Raw genomic sequence first — 16,603 nt, forward strand, 5'->3', positions numbered from 1 at the left:
TTTTGTATGTATATAATTTTTAAATGTGTGTGTAGGAAATTATTATTTTTATTAATTTCTCAGTGAAAATAGGTCATATATTTTGGTTAATTTAAACAAAAGAGATTTATTAAATTGATATATTTATTAAAATAACATTTTAGTTACAGAACATTTTAGAAATGGAAAGATTATACATTTAATTGATGCAAAATGCAAAAATTGATGCAAAAAAATGTACAAAATTTTAACAACATTAAAAATTTTTATTTATTTCTCTTGAGTTTTGCTCTTTTAACATTTTTATTCAATATTTTCATATAAACATATACATTTGCTCAAATAACTCTATATATGGCTTCAGCTTTTTGCAATGTAAACAGAAGTATTATTTTATTATTAATATTTTTATAATTAGAAAACTATGTTAAATGTTATATTAAATATATCAAATAATATTAAAATGTGTTATTAAAAATATATTTAAAATTGTAATATTATTCACGTATAATATTATAAATAATGTTCTATATTATAAAGAATAATTATTCGTAATACATAAAAAAAAAATATGTGATAAAAAAGCATCAATATTCCATGAGCCATCAGAACAGGCCCAGACATGAAAAATATCTATATATTAAATTTAGATTTTATGCAATATATATATATATATATATATATATATATATATATATATATATATATATATATATATATATATATATATATATATAAATTTTTATTAGATTTTACTTTGTAATCTATACATTGTTGTGTCAATTTTTATCGTAACAAGTTTTAAATAAGCCTAATAATATTTTTTTGTGCCCTAATAATGCATGATTTGTTTTTGGGTCGTGAATATTATATCAAAATATTATATTAAACATATCAAACTTTATAAATAATTTATTCTAATATACTGATTACAATATTATAAAATAGATATTTGAAAAATATCAAATTAAAATATAATATTGTTCAAATATAACATTATAAAATATAATATAAAGAATAATCAATAATAGGATTTTACTTTGTAATCATAACATTATAGTTTTCATTTTAATTGCAACAAGATTCAGTTAACTCATTAACGAACATAAATTACAACCCAGGCTCATTCTGTTTATGAAGTGTGTTCCACCACACTTTTTCACATTTCAAAATTTCTCTTGTGAGTGCCTTTCGCACCTTCTGTTCTCACATAAATCCACCAGAGGGCGCTGGCCACTGACTGACTGACCGACCGTTCCCACCACCAACCCACTTCCCTAAACCCAGCAGATAGTGTTTTGAAAAGCACCAACTGACCCGATCACCCACTTTCCTTGACCAAACCGATATTGTTTTCAAAAACAATCAAGAAAAAGAAAAGCCCTCATGGCTGCCTGATTTTTATCATGTTTCCAGATATTACCACGTTTTCAAGCTGTTATTCACTTTATTTTTTGGCTTTTGTTTTAACTGTTTTCTGGAGCGGGGCGGCGCAGTGGCGCAGTAGGTAGTGCTGTTGCCTCACAGCAAGAAGGTCGCTGGGTCGCTGGTTCGAGCCTCGGCTCAGTTGGCGTTTCTGTGTGGAGTTTGCATGTTCTCCCTGCATTCGCGTGGGTTTCTTCCGGGTGCTCCGGTTTCCCCCACAGTCCAAACATGTGGTACAGGTGAAATAGGTAGGCTAAATTGTCTGTAGCGTGTGTGTGTGTGAATGTGTGTGTGGATGTTTTCCAGAGATGGGTTGCGGCTGGAAGGGCATCCGCTGCGTAAAAGCTTGCTGGATAAGTTGGCGGTTCATTCCGCTGTGGCGACCCCAGATTAATAAAGGGACTAAGCCGACAAGAAAATGAATGAATGTTTTCTGGAACTGTTCACCGAACTCGAACAGTTCGCTTCAAATCCTCTGATGTACGCAACTAGCCACTGGACAAACTGGTAATAGTGCAAAAGAAGTCCATGGAGGTAAGCCTTCGTTTTTTAAAGAGAAAATGCAGCAATACATTCATAATCTCCAGAAATGTGTATCGGGCAACGTTTTCAGAATGAGCCTATGTTGAACAATTAAGCCCCCCCCCCTCCAAAAAAACCTTAAGAATTGTGTTGTTTCAACTCATTTTAAATAAGTATTTTAAACAAGCAGCAAAAGTCAGTGTTTTCATTGTATATATTTTTAATCTGTCCTAACAATGAATGATTGCTTCTTGAACCACCAGAACAGGCCTGTGATCTATTTTTAGGTTGTGACCCAGCAGTCGAGGGTCTCTTCTGTGTAGCATCGTCCAGCCCTGCTTCTTAACATATCACCTTCAGATAAGAAGAGAAACCTCTGAATGCAGCGCAGATGGCTTTAAACAGGAAATGTTCAGATAGGGGAAGCACCCAAAAAAAAGAGCAGCAAGAACAGAGGCTTAGCCAAGATGACACACACTGTAAAATATATCTGTTAATTAACAGGTTCTGTATTTTGTGGTTCATGAAGTGTTATGAATTGCATTATGGGATGTTGATCTCTGCTCTGTCCACTTTGATTGTTGGGAATTCAACTCTTCGTTTTAACAAAAAGACATTTGATGACATGTTAGTAGTCTGAGACAAGATATTGTTCATGAAGGTGTATATAGAAAACTGTGTTTGTAAAATAACAGAAAATATACTGGCAGCTTATTACAAAGTGTTGGAATATTAAGCCAGTTCCATGTTCAATAAAAAAAGGCCAGGAAAGGGTTTTCTTCAATGCCAAAAATATTAGTAATTTATTAGATACAAATGAATAATTCGATTACGTTACGTTACCCCAATGCAATACAAGAATTACATTCAAGAAGTTCGCAACTAACACACATTTCCTCGACTCCAGCATGTATACACAACTGATGTTAACAGGTGGAGTTTTGGTGTAACGTCACTTATCAGTCATTCTGCAGTTCTTTGAGTGTTGCACCCAGACATACTTCCCCTTTCTGCAACCGTTCTCTGCATACCAGAACTGAACAATTTAGTGCATCTTCAATATATTTTACAACTTCTACAAGCATCATGCTCCTTGTGACATGTCTAGACTTCTTATTAGATAGCAGGGCCCCCGCACTATATTTATTCTTATTCTGCTATTTCCCTCTTGTCAGCAGTTCCTTGTGAAAAGTATGCAGCACAGTAAAAAAAGAAGAAGTACGCCTGGTCAATATATGGTATCATACAAAAGAAAAAAGTTGATTAATCTGTTGTTCGTCTAAACATTTTTCTAATAAAAATAAAGACACAAAAGTAATACAAATAAATTCCTTTTTCTCCACAATTGTTTGTGTAGCAAAATATACAACACCAACACAGACAATACAGCACTTCAAACTATTTAAATTGTCAATAAAAAGTAAATTTTCAAACTCTTCGACATCAAAAGCTTTTAGCGGAAAAATCAAGGTCCCATTATGCAATTTAAAAGCACAGGCCTGTAGCCAGCCTATTGAAAGGCGTAGATATTTATATTAGATGTCGCCTTTCCTGTTGTTGTCTATTGTAAGGAATGCGTCAATAGAGCAGCCATTTTAGTACAGGGTAGCGCTCCTTTGAAATGAATCCAGGACCAAGGTGCAGTGGAAGACTGTGACCATCCAGAACCAGAGACAGTCAGCTTAACCGTTCAAAGTTAACCGTTTTTTTAAAGTTAAGCCAACTGCATGCTTTTAAGGTAGCGGTTTTACTCACTTTATTAAAGTAAAGGAACTAATCGCCCATTACAGTGTACTACAAAGCGAAGAGTAAGAGATGATACAATGAGACAAACCAATTCATTTTTTTCTCAGGTCTGTCTGTTTGCTGCTCTTCAGGGTACATGTGTGATGTATAGGCTTGTCTGGTGTGTGTGTGTAAGTCTGACAGCAGTTGTCTGTTAACTCACCCCTCCCTCCTTATTATCACGGTCCCCCGACCCTCAGCAGAGCCCCAGTCCAGGCCCTCGCTCTGTTTACCCTCCAAACCTCTGTTTACTGCCATAGACCAGAGGCATTTGCCACTGTCACACAAGTTTCCACAGGGAACGAGTCTGAGAAACACAACAATACAGCACGGTGAACACTAGAGCTCGGTCCTGAGACCATAATGATTTCATCAGCTTTACACTTTATACTCAAAAACTGACAGTATGGTTTCACAAATAATGACAAGGAATAGTGAAGTAATACATTGGGTAGTTTAAGAAACAAATAACAGCATTTATTACTGGATTATTACCTGCCTATTATTAGGATATTAAATGTTTATTAGCACTTATATAGTATGATCTTATTCTAAATCCCTAATCCTACTCAATACCTAAACCCAACTACTTACTAACTACAATCATAAACACAGCCAATTAGTAGCTTATTTAGCTCAATGTCTTAGTTATTGGATTGTTAATAGTGTGAATTGTACATTCAAATAAAGCGTGACAGAAATCTGAATTACACTATTTTACACTATTTTAAATCCAATTACATTTGTTGAAATACTGCACACACTCATGTTTCTGTTACATTAAAAACAAACATTAAAAGACTGAAGACTTATCATTTGCAAAAATAAAAAAATATAAAAGATGGATTATCCTAATATAAATAATAGCTGTTAAAAAAAGGTGTCATTTAAATTGAATTGAAAAGAATGAATCCAATGTTGAGTTTGTCAACATTTGGCCCAAACAGATTTTTCAAGACAGACAGACAGACAGACAGACAGACAGACAGACAGACAGACAGACAGATAGATAGATAGATAGATAGATAGATAGATAGATAGATAGATAGACAGATAGACAGATAGATAGATAGATAGATAGATAGATAGATAGATAGATAGATAAACGGTTGGATGGATAAATGGTTGGATGGAAAGATGGATGAATATATGGATAAATAGATAGACAGACAGACAGACAGAAAGATAGATAGATAGATAGATAGATAGATAGATAGATAGATAGATAGATAGATAGATAGACAGACAGACAGACAGACAGACAGACAGACAGACAGACAGACAGACAGACAGAGGGGGGAGGGATGAATGAATGGATAGATTTAATTTAATTGAATTCAATTTAATTGTAATAATATTTCTAATTTAGTGGCAAAAGTTTGGCATTTGTAACCTTTTGTGTTCAAAACATTATCATTTGCATGGATATAATATTACACACACATATTTAGAAAAACAAACTGCAGAGAAGAAATGGCATAAATTAAAAGTCATGTCTGAGAAAGAATATCTTACTATGCTAATTCATAAAAACCTATTCAAGATCATAGCCATGGAGTTAAATATCAGATATGACTCAGTGAACTGCTTTATCTCTGAGATTATGTTTGATACTGCTGTTCTCGACACTCCAACAAAAATACCTTTACACAAAAATAACACTTTGACAAACCAATTTAAATAGATGTTGGCAGAAACAACAGCTAACACAATGAAAAAACTATACAAAATACATGATGAATAATAGCTCCTCCCTTCAGGACTGATAGCCCCGCCCTAAATGACTGATAGGCCCACACTAAATGATTGATAGCTCCACCCTAAATGACTGACGGCCTCTCCCTAAAGGACTGATAGCCCCTCCCTAAATTACCAATAGCCCTGGCCTAAATGACTGAAAGCTCCTCCCTAAATGTTTGATAACCCCCGCCCTAACAGACTGATAGCTCCACCCTAAATGACTGATAGCTCCACCCTAAATGACTGACGGCCTCTCCCTAAAGGACTGATAGCCCCTCCCTAAATTACCAATAGCCCTGGCCTAAATGACTGATAGCTCCTCCCTAAATGTTTGATAACCCCCGCCCTAACAGACTAATAGCTCCACCCTAAATGACTGATAGGCCCACCCTAAATGATTGATAGCTCCACCCAAAATGACTGACGCCCTCTCCCTAAAGGACTGATAGCCCCTCCCTAAATTACCAATAGCCCTGGCCTAAATGACTGATAGCTCCTCACTAAATGTTTGATAACCCCCGCCATAACAGACTGATAGCTCCACCCTAAATGACTGATAGCTCCTCCCTAAATGATTGATAGCCCCACCCTAACGGACTGATCGCTCTGCCCTAAATGACTGATAGCTCCTCCCTAAATTACTGATAGCTTCGCCCCAAATGACCAATAGCCCTGCCTTAAAAGGTTGATAGGCACACTAAAGGACTGATAGCCCCAGCCTAAATGAATAATAGCTCCTCCCTACATTACTGACAGCCAGACAGAGGAGGATGAAGGTTATGATAATTGATCAAAGGCTAATCAATTTTAACAAAAAAATAATGACATGTACAGATACTGTTTATAACAAGCACTACTATATACATAGACAAAGAAGAGAACATTTTGATTTGATTTCAGGCCGACTTTAACAATAGTTTCAGTCCAAGTTCAATCACCTTCAGTCTAATACTCAAGGTGGAAACCTTTGGGCTACTTGAAATTGGAGAAGAATATGTTAATGTGGAGGATTTTGATTGGCTCATGCTCGGATGTTCACTTCTTCATATAGGCCGATATGCGTTTCTGTGCCATGCATTAATAATGGCACCTTTTTATCAGTAGTATATTAGACTCGGGCCCAATGCAAATCCAAGACAATGAGCCTGTATGAGCATTAAAGTTGAATCAAACACATCAAGAAGAAAAAGAAGCCCTGCGGTGAGAGGAAGAGGCTGCGTTTGAAGTGCCTACACTTCCTGAATCTCATCAAATGGGCATGATATAACTAAAAAAGATGAAGATAAACTATTACATATCAAGATCTGCTCAGAAGCCAAGCCTCTGCCTGTAGAGCCGTGCAATATGACGATATATATTTAGTATGGACAGTAATACTTTTTCTTCATTTCTTCATTCATTCATTCAATCATTTTCTTGTCAGCTTGGTCCCTTTATTAATCAGGGGTCGCCACAGCAGAATGAACCGACAACTTATCCTGTACATGTTTTACACAGTGGATGCCCTTCCAGCTACAACCCATCTATGGGAAACATCCATACACACTCATTCACACTCATACAATACAGACAAGTTAGCCCACCCAAATCACCTGTACCACATGTGTTTGGACTGTGGGGGAAACCGGAGCACCTGGAGGAAACCCACGCAAACGCAGGGAGAACATGCAAACTCCACACAGAAACTCCAACTTGACCCAGCAGAGGCTCGAACCAGCAACCTTCTTGCTTTGTGGCGACAGCACTACCTACTGCGCCACTGCGTTGCCCTTCTTCATTTATAAACTGTAAAAAATGTCAAGACAACTAATATTATTATGTTGCTTTAACTCATTTAAATCAAGTTTCAGCAATTTTTTTAAGATATACAAAGTTTAATGTACTATTATTGGTCAGTTTGATTTATGTAAGAAGGGGTGACTAAAGTTAATTTGATTCAACTAAAACGTTTAAGAAAGCACGATTTTTACTGTGTATGAATGCAGTATTGCACGCCATTAAGGGCGTACAGACACAAACATGAATAACGGCATCGCGAGAAAGTAGCAATCTTGAAAGTACAATGTTTACATTTAGCATTTTCATTCATTCATTTTCTTTTCAGCTTAGTCCCTTTATTAATCTGGGGTCGCCACAGCGGAATGAACCGCCAACTTATCCAGCACGTTTTTACGCAGCGGATGCCCTTTTAGCTGCAACCCCATCTCTGGGAAACATCCACACACACTCATTTACTCACACACACACACACTACGCACAATTCAGCCTACCTAATTCACCTGTACCACATGTTGTGGCTGGAAGGGCATTCGCTGTGTAAAAACATGTTGGATAAGTTGGCGGTTCATTCTGCTGTGGCAACCCTAGATTAATAAAGGGTCTAAGCCAAAAAGAAAATGAATGAATGAATGTTTCGCGATAATTAACAATTAAGTAGCAATCAGCTAAAGATTTACCTACTGCAGCAACAAAAGCCTCCCCAGTTCAATCCCTGGCGATCCCGCAGACAGATTTCCTCATGTAATCCCAAACATCTAGTCCTTTCAGCAGCGGGAATCTCCTGCCGAGCCCCTTCTTAAACCCACAGGCCTCCATTAGAAATCTCTGTGCATATGAAAAACTATCATTGAAACAATGGCAGTAATGTCAGCGGGGCGTATAAGAGGAAAATCAGTCTCCCAGCAGGCTCCAGGAGTTACAATATAGCCACACTGCAAAAAAAAAAAGCTCTTCTTATTTAGAGTTTTTGACTTTCTACACTGAAAAAAAAAAGTATGGATTTACAAAATTATTGGTCAGTCTTTATTGTGATGGTCTGTTTGTTGAATTGAGCTACATTGCATTTACACCCCGACTAATTCTCATTGGATTATTAATAGACTGCTAGGGTTAGGGCAGGGGTCGGCAACTCAAAATGTTGAAAGAGCCATATTGGACCAAAAAAAACAAAAACAAATATGTCTGGAGCCGCAAAAAATTAAAAGCTTTATATAAGCCTTATAATGATGGCAACACATGTTATATTTATATTAGCTATATTAGCCTACTAAAAAAATGACTTCGTTGGCTACAAATACATACTGAAGGGTCAATCTCCAAGGGTGTGTGTCAAGGAAAGACAGTCTCGTTTTTTCCTTTCGCAACTCACAAAATCTGCTCCCAAATGCAGTTTGCATATCAACGATCGCACCTTGTAAATAATCACCGTTGAGTTAGTGATCGGGATGGGCTTCTTTGAATTCTCTCAGGGAGGGAAAATGAGAAAGCGTGCCCCGCTGAACATCTTTGGCAAAGACAGCTTGCGCTCCATGGCGCATCACACAGCCGCCGGTTTGTTTACAACAGCTACCTGCCTGGCATCCCGCCCTGCTGATAGAAACGTGTGTCGCAGGCTATGACGCAAATCTTCGTTGACAGAAATGTTGAAATTAAATATTCTACACACTTTTACAGCATTGGAAAACGTTAAGATTGTTTGTCCTCCTATAGAAACCATATTAAAACAAAAAAATATATTTACCTCCCTCATCGTTTTCCATTTTCAAACATTTTTTGAAAAAGTTTCAGGGAGCCACTAGGGCAGCGCTAAAGAGCCGCGGGTTGCCGACCCCTGGGTTAGGGTTAGTGTAAGTTGACATGTACTTGCAAAATGTCTTCTAGTCAGTTAAATGTCGATTGAAAGAGCAGAATCAACAGATATTAAGCAGACGGTTTACTAATACTCAAATGAACCATTAAAATAAAGTGTTATAGCAATCTGTCAGTTTTTTTTAATTATTTGGTATTTTTTCTGTATTTTGAACTGTATTTAATGAAAATGTCCTGTCAGTAGTGTAGTGTTAACAGTTTAAGAGCTTTATTAAATGTTTATTTACATTCTGATGATGAGTTCAGCTTGTACCACTGTAGTTGAGGTCAAAAACTATTACGTTGTTATAAAATTCATGATGTATTTACAATGGCTTCAAGACAATCGTGTTTATGACAGATTTATGTAACAAATTACAAATTAAGTTGAACATTACTAAATTTAATTTGTTTGTTTCCATTCAGCCCATATTAATAGTTTGCAAACATTTACCTTTAAAAAGTTGAGTAACTTCAATGTAGGCTTTTTTTTCCAAGGCCAAATTAGGAAAAAATTCGTAAATCAACCAATCCAGGCTCATTCTGATTACGTTCCCTTGTATACATTTCTGGAGAGCTCCAAATACATCCCAGAAGATAAGTTTTTTGCAGTTTTTGTTTTTGCAAATCCACCAGAGGCCGCTGTGTACGCTTTTTCAGATCTCAAATTTCTCTCGTGAGTGCCATTCGCACCTGCTGTTCTCACTTAAATCCACCAGGGGCTGCTGTCGACTGACTGACTGATCGCCTCACCCAGCCCCTTCCCCAAACCCAACTGACAGTGTTTTCAAAAGCACCGATTGATCAGTCTTTAAATTGAACACTACGAGAAGGTATGATGCTGTTCCTTTTCACGCTTTCCAGCTGACTGCTTACCTCCATGTCAATGCCTTCCTGCTGTAACCTGATTGTCCAGTGGCTCGCCGTGTATATAGCAAACTTGAGACGCAGAGAGAAGTTTACCACGATGGAGGGTTCAAGTCTGGCGAAGAACAGGTTCAGAAAACAGATAAAAAAAAAGACAAAAAATTAAATAAACAAGTAACTAACAGGGTGAGAATGAGGTAAAATTCGAAAAGGTGGTAAAAATCAGACGAGGGTTTTACTTTTGCTGGATTGCTTTTGACTGTCGTTTGGGTTTAGGGAAGTGGGTGATCGGGTCATTCGGTGCTTTTGAAAACACTATTGGTTGGGATTAGGGAAGGAGAAGAGTGGGTCAGTCGACAGCGCCCTCTGGTGGATTTACAAGAGAACAGCAGGTGCGAATGGCATTCACAAGAGAAACTTAAGATCTCAAAAAGTGTACACAGCAGCCTCTGGGGGATTCACGAAAACAAAAACTAAAAAAAACATAGCTCCTGGGACATATTTGGCGCTCTCCAGAAATGTATATGTGGTACATATTCAGAATGAGCCTTGTGTTGGTCATGTCATGATTATAAGGTTTTATGACAGTCTTATGAACTCCCCTTTAAGTGCTACCAATTAGTCTTATGCCTACTTCAGACTGCGTGATTTTTGCCCCGATTTTGGCTCGCCGACAGGTTTTGAGAAATCGCCGGCAGATGCCTGAAATCACAGGCAAATCGCTGCTCGTGCACGTGAGTGACAATCACACTGTGTGAACTTTCAAAGACGCGATCTGAGAGAATCGCAGATGAGTCGCCGATGCCTGTGAGATATTTGGCGTGCTGAATATCTGGAGCTGTCAGCGATTCAAATCATGCCGTGTGAATTGAGTTTTGACTGAAAATAACATCAGCGATCGCCTACAGCCAATGAGAGAGCAGCTTTCACTTGTGTGAGCGTGTGTGTATACCTGCTGCAGGCCAGCGGGAGGCTGGGGGAGAAGTTAAAAGCGCTCTTTTTCGGTTTATTTGGACCCACGAAATGGAGGAAAAACTAGTGGAGGTTTGACAGGACTCAGGAGCAACCGTGTATGTTTGACGTTTCATACAGAAAGAAATTAGTTTATTATCAACGTTGAGGAGAAATGGCTAATTCCCTTTAAACCCAGGTGAGCAAACATGTACATGTTCTACCCCATTAAAGGCTTCTTTCTCATTATGTAGTGAATAACAAAAGATATACGACGTGTTTTTGGCTGTGAGACGTAGTTTAGACGAAGAAGTTGTCGGCGATTCTCCCTATAGTAAAGTCATGCAATGTGAATGTCCATGTCGCCGAACCATCTTGCAGTGTAAACAAAGCAGCGACGAAATGCTAGCCCAGATAGTCATGCAGTGTGAAAACATCTGTGACACGACTACTTTGAAAATCCTGCAGTCTGAACTCGGCATTATTAAAAAACAAAATCTAACTCCATTGGCAGGTTATTTTGCTTGTTCTAAGGAAAAACTCTTCATTTTCACACATTATTTCTGAAAACAAGACTTGAAGTGTTTCTTAAAGTAAGAAGTTTTAGATATTTGGACTAGAATCGAGACAAAAACAGTGGCGTTTCTCCGAGGAGTCACTTTCTAAACGCTCCCCATTAATCCTCTTTGCGGAACGCCTGAATGTCATGACTCTGGAAGAAATGTGGGACTTCCTGAAGCTCGAAGAATAAAAAACATAGTTTAAAAAAAAAGTCTCAATGTGCCGCAGCTGTGTCGCTACTGGATTAAACTCTGGAGGTTAGAAGATAGAGCAGCTTATTTTAAGGGGATCAATGGAACTTGAAGAATGTCTAATGCCACTTTAGAGTCGCAAGGACACCCCGGAAAAACACAAGGGGGGTTCAGGAGAGAAACACTGCGGTGTGAGGAGAGAAGATGAGGACATTTTTGCTGTTTGCTGTAAAGTGCTCGTGGACCAACGCTAAAATTCAATTGGTTAAGGGGTCAGCTTAGGGGTTATTTCAGAGGTCGTCACAGCAGAATGAATCAGCAACTATTCAGGCATATATTTTATGCCCTTTCAGTAACAACTCAGTACTGGGAAACACCCATACACACTCATTTACAAACGCACTCATACATTATATCCAGTTTAGTTTATTCAATTCACCCTCAGTGTTTGGACTTGGGGGAAATCAAAGCACCCGGAGGAAACTCACGCCAACATGGGGAGAACATGCAAACTCCACACAGAAATGATAACTGACTCAGCCGCGGCTTGAACCGGTGACCTTCTTACTGTAAGGTGACAGTGCTAACCACTGAGCCACCGTGCTGCCCTAAGAAAAAAAAAAAACTTATCATTATTATTAAACACATTTTTGGAGGGGTTGTGTTTTATTTTTTTGTAAGGTTTTTGTTTTTTGTGTTTTATCATCTCTCTTTATATAAATGAAGTTAAAGGCTAAATTATTAGGCCTCCTGTAAAATTGTTATTATTTTTTTAATTACCCTAAAAAAATTCTACAGAAAGTTTTACTTGGTCGATAAATTTGTAAATTGTATTAAATTATTTTAAGGGTTAATATTATTAGCCCTTTTAAGATTTTCTTTGCCAATTGCCTTTGGAACAAACCACTGTTATACAATGACTAACACAATACAATATGACATGCCTAATCACCCTAACTTTACCCTAATTAACCTAGTTAAGTCTGTAAATGTCACTTTAAGCTGAAAACTAGTGTCTTGAAGAATATCTAGTCTAATATTATGCGCTGTCAGCATGGCAAAAATAAAATAAATCAGTTATTAGAGATGAGTTATTAAAATATTATGCTAAAAAAATGTTTAAAAAATCTTGCCCTAATAAATTGTATTTTTGTCATGATGTTTTTATTAAATTTTCACTGGAGGGACAATAGTTTTGGCTATAATTAAGAAAACAAGTCTTAAGGGAGCTAATAATATTGTAAAAATAATGTTAAAAATAATATTTAATGGGGAAGATTTTTTTAAACATGATTGACCACAAATGTATATTTTAATTTCTTTAACAACATTTATAAAAATAAATTTCAGCTTAATAAATATTTGCCAAAAAAAAATATTTGTGGTCAGGCACATTTACATATAATCAATAATATGTCACATGACCATAAAACGCCTTTGAAAATGTAATTAAGAATTCTTCACAATATTAACATATAATTAGCCTCTAGAAATACTTATGTTTTGGTATACAATTCTGCACATATGTTATGTACACATACATGCCAAAACATGATCTTTATTTGCATAGAGTATGTACAGTTTACATACTTCCTTGTAGGAAACAAACATCACAATATCATTCTAGATGAATACATTATTATAATAGTTGTTTTAATCACCAAGAAGCCATACAATTGACAGTGAACACATTCATAATGTTCTAATTGATCACGTTTCCACAAGATATACAGTTTAAGTCAGGATTATTCGCCCCCCTGATTATTTTTTCCCCCAATTTCTGTTTACCGGAGAGCAGATTTACTCAACACATTTCTAAACACAATAGTTTTAATAACTCATCTCTAATAACTGATTTATTTATCTTTGCCATGATGACAGTAAATAATATTTGACTATATTTAGGCAAGTTATTGTATAACGATGGTTTATTCTGTAGACTATTGAAAAAAAATTAGCTTAAAAGGGGCTAATAATTTTGACCCTAAAATGTTTTTTTAACTGCTTTTATTCAAAATAAAACAAATAAGACTTTCTCCGGAAGAAAAAAACATTATTAGACATACAATGAAAATTTCCTTGCTCTGTTAAACATCATTTGGGAAATATTTTAAAAAGAAGAAAAAAACCAAAGGGGCTGATAATTCTGACGTCAACTGTAAGTAAAAAATGTTTTTTTAAAACATAATTGCAATATTTTTTACAACAACTTTTTGCATGTTAAAATTTTACATTTACATAAATTTGAGATTAAAAGGTTATTAAATACTCTGTAAAAAAAAAATACAGGGTTCCACACAATTCATTCATGTTGTCCCAAACACAAATTGATTAGGTTAACTAAACAAATGTAAGTGGATTGAACATAAAACAATTAAGTTGACCGCCAAATAATCTCAAGAATTGTGTTCAGCTCATTTTAAATAAGTAGTTTGAACAAACATCAAAATCATATTTTGACTTTATATAAAATCCACTATTTTTAATTGATGTTATAAAATACACATTTATCTACCCAGAGAATGGTAACGGTACATGCTGCACTGTAGGAAACAAATAGCAGAATATCGTTCACTGACAAAATGATGTCTGCAAAAATGTTGCAAACAATTTATGTTGAATTTAAACTAACAAATAACATTTAGTACATTTAACTTAATTTGTTTGTGTAAATTCCGCTTACATAAAGGGTTTACATGTGCTTAACTTTTTTATATAATTCCAAGGAATCATCTTTGAATAATTTTTAGTGTTCTTGATAAATCTACTTTTATAATAATAGTTTTATTCAGCAATGATCCGTAAATTTATACTGTTCTAATTGATCAGTTTTGCACATAAATATGATTTCTAGAGGGTCATGCAATGGCACTGAAGATGCTAAAAACCCAGCTTTAAAGTAAAGAAATAAATTACATTAATTAATATGTTCTCCAAAAAAGAATACATATCTTTAATTAAAGATATACAGGATTGTAGAACAGAAGAGACTTTCAAAAACTTAAAGATAAAATAAAATAAAATTAAACATATCTTAATTAAATATATACAGCATTGTAGAGCAGAAGAGACTTTCAAAAACGTAAAAATAAAATAAAAAAATTGAATTAAATTAATTTAAATACATTTAAATTAAATTTAAATAAAATAATTTATACATATCTTTAATTAAATATATACAGTATTGTAGAGCAGAAGAGACTTTTCAAAAGCTTAAAAATAAAATAAAATTAAATAACATTGAATTAAATTAAATGAATTTAAGTAAATTTAAATTAAATAAATTAAATTAAAATTAATTAATTTATACATATCTTTAATTAAATATATACAGTATTGTAGAGCAGAAGAGACTTAAAAACTTAAAATAAAATAAAATAAAGCAAAATTAAATTAAATTAATTAAAATTAAATTAAATTAAATTAAATTAAATTAAATTATTTCCCAGAGATGGGTTGCGGCTGGAAGGGCATCCGCTGCGTAAAAACTTGCTGGATAAGTTGGCGGTTCATTCCACTGTGGCAACCCCGGATTAATAAAGGGACTAAGCCGACAAGAAAATGAATGAATGAATGAATGAATTAAATTAAATTAAATTAAATTAAATTAAATTAAATTAGTCAATTTGACTCAACTTAAGAGTACACTACAGTATCTGGGTCAAAAGTCGGGTCCACTTTTTTTTCGCAGTGTACTGTCTATTTGAACTACATTCATAACCCAATCCACATTGGATGCACCTTTAATTTTCAATATAATAAACAGGAATGGAAAACGCCTGTATTGCACTGAGAATCCCCGCCGGGAATCTTCAGCATTACAATGAGAATGAATCTAATCTGACTTCCTTCCTATACAAGACAAGAAAATGAAAGTCAAATTTGTTTAAACTCAGCTAAACTGCTCCTACTCCTAAATCCTGAATAGCAGGCTGACCAATATCCTAGTCATTTATCAGACGAGACGCCCCTGTAAGCATCTCTTTGACTCTCTATTGAGCTCCTTTGCATGTAAGAGTTCCTTCTCCATGCAGAAAGAGGCCGTTATCACGCTTGACAATGGAGAAGATGCAGGGCTTAAACCAGACTCCCCAAACCCCACCCAGCTATTAATACCAAAGAGCATTGTGGTGTAAAAGAGCCTCGATGTCTGTTTATTCAGCCTGATTCTGAGAGCCCGACAGGAAGAGAGAGTTCAGCTCATATACAAAGTCTTTCTGTGCCTATTTCCTCTCTGTAGCGTAGAATCCACTTTCACTTAGAAGTCAGTAACAGTATTTTCGCATTATATATATTCTAAATTTATTAATATTTTTATTTACAAATTTGAAATTATTTGTATGTATATACAGTTGAAGTCAGAATTATTAACCCTCCTGAATTATTAGACCCTCTGTTTATTTTTTCCCCAATTTCTGTTTAAGGCAGAGCAGATTTTTCGACATATTTCTGCACATAATAGTTTTAATATCTCATTTCTAATAACTGATTTATTTTTTCTTTGCCATGATGACAGTAAATAATATTAGACTAGATATTCTTCAAGACACTTCTATACAGCTTAAAGTGACATTTAAATGTTTTACTAGGTTAATTAGGTTAACTAGGTTAGGGTAATTAGGCAAGTTATTGTATAATGATGGTTTGTTCTGTAGACTATCAAAAACAAAAAGCTTAAAGTGGCTAATAATATCAACCTTAAAATGGCTTTTAAAAAAATGTAAAACTGCTTTTATTCTAGACGAAATAAAACTAATAAGAATCTCTCCAGAAGAACAAATATTATCAGACATACTGTGAAAACTTCCGTGCTCTGTTAAACATATTTGGGAAATATAAAAAAAACAAAAAAAAAACAAAGGGATGCTATTAATTCTGACTTCAACTGTATATGTGTGTGTGGTCTATATATTGCCTATACACATACATATATGCATATATAAATATAAATAAAC

General features: G+C 35.3%; 1 protein-coding gene across 6 annotated transcripts in view; it reads left to right on the top strand.

The window, feature by feature from the left end:
- LOC100535760 (uncharacterized) overlaps positions 1–16,603 on the top strand; it is an 88,627-nt gene that overhangs the window by 34,045 nt on the left and 37,979 nt on the right. The window lies entirely within an intron of this gene.

This window comes from Danio rerio, chromosome 10, assembly GCF_052040795.2.
Source record: "Danio rerio strain M-AB ecotype USA chromosome 10, GRCz13ab, whole genome shotgun sequence".
In the NCBI taxonomy this organism is placed as follows: Eukaryota; Metazoa; Chordata; class Actinopteri; order Cypriniformes; family Danionidae; genus Danio; species Danio rerio.